The following is a 1,626-nucleotide window of genomic DNA, read 5'->3' as shown; positions in this document are numbered from 1 at the left end:
TGGAGGGATTTTTCTTGCGGACGCCATTGCCCTTCAGGCTAAACTCGTCGAAGTAAACGAATTTATTCATTTACATTCATCCCCACAATCACCTATCCCCATAACCGAAGACATTGAGTCTTCATCCGCTGCTCCCTTACCGACGCAGTTTTCTCCCAAATGGATTCAATGCCAAGTTCTAAGTCGTTCAAGGCCATTTCCGACAGCTCCTTTAACCGTCTTCCGCACACCGACCAACGAGAGAACGACGGCTTCGTCAAAGCCGGCGAACGTGCCAACAAGCGCCCACGACAACAACATCCCCTCTTTATTGATGATTTTCGTCGTTTATCCTCTTTTCTGGACAAATCCAAAGTCCATTTTTCTACAAACCAGCTCCAGCAAGATCGTGACCTTCATGTCGTTATCGGTCGGCCACCTACCGCGGCTGTCCCAAGGTTCCCAAAAAGACCTCCCCTCCCCCCCAAGAAAATCGTCACTCCTGTTGCTTCCCAAGGCACAAGAACTACCCCCATACTTCTGCTACCACCTTGGCAATGCCTCCCCAAAAACCCCACGTCAAGGTAGTAAGAACTGTCCCCCCTCCTCCAACCCAAAAGCGCAACACAAGCACTTCTCCAGCTGTTGTTGCAATCCCAAGTTTGGAACAAAAACTTCAAGTTATTGTCCAAACCATGGTCGTCACATTATCGCCGCCCTACAACAAACCACCAATGTCTAACACCGCCCACCCAAACAATCTCTGCATAGTACCTGGAATGCGCAAAGCATTAAAGGTAAATTGACTGAACTCGAGCGCTTCCTCGATGATAAGTTAATCGGTGTTGTTTGCATCACCGAAACTCACCTGCCCGAAAAAATCAAACTTTTCGTATCAAACTTCTCATCCTACAGAAGGGACCGTGAAAACGGCAGTGCCGGCGGTGTCGCCATTCATGTAAGGAATTCCTTAAAACACAGGCCTATCTCTTTGGTCACAAACTCGTTAGAAACAGTTGGCATCGAAGTTTCACTAACTTCCGGCCCTCTTAAGATTATCTCTCTATACACCTCGCCTTCGGATAGAAACTTTTCTGAACTCATCCTCCTTCTCCTCCCTCCAGGCGTTCCAACTATCGTCGCAAGCGATTTTAACGCTAAACACGTCTTTTGGGGCTGTAGACAAACCAATAAAAAAGGCACTTTCCTTCTTGCCAAAGTTTTCGACTTCAGTCACAGTTGAATCCCCCTAACCCCACATTTCTCTCTACCCTCACAATCAATTCCCTGACATCCTCTACATTTTCCTATCGTCCTCTACATTTTCCTATCGTCCTTAACGCACTTAGCTCGGACCACTTTCCAGCTATAATTAATGTCGGCCGCCCAACCAACAACCCCCGAAATCCAACCACTTCACTAGACTGGCTACACATCCGCTACACCCTCGAAACATCTTCATGCAGGTGCACCCTAATTCGCACAATAGTGAAACTCGACGAAGGTCTGAATCTCCTTTCAAACGACATTACCAGCGCCATCGAGCTCTCTACTACATCCCACCCCACGTCCGCCCCAGACAAAACTCTCCCCGCAGATATTCTTGACCTCCTATTAAGAGGAAATACGTAATTTCCGCTTGTTAAA

Source organism: Agrilus planipennis, unplaced genomic scaffold (genome assembly GCF_000699045.2).
Source record: "Agrilus planipennis isolate EAB-ADULT unplaced genomic scaffold, Apla_2.0 scaffold1537, whole genome shotgun sequence".
Classification (NCBI taxonomy): domain Eukaryota; kingdom Metazoa; phylum Arthropoda; class Insecta; order Coleoptera; family Buprestidae; genus Agrilus; species Agrilus planipennis.
The sequence above is the reverse complement of the archived record's forward strand: the minus strand, read 5'-3'. Positions refer to the sequence as shown.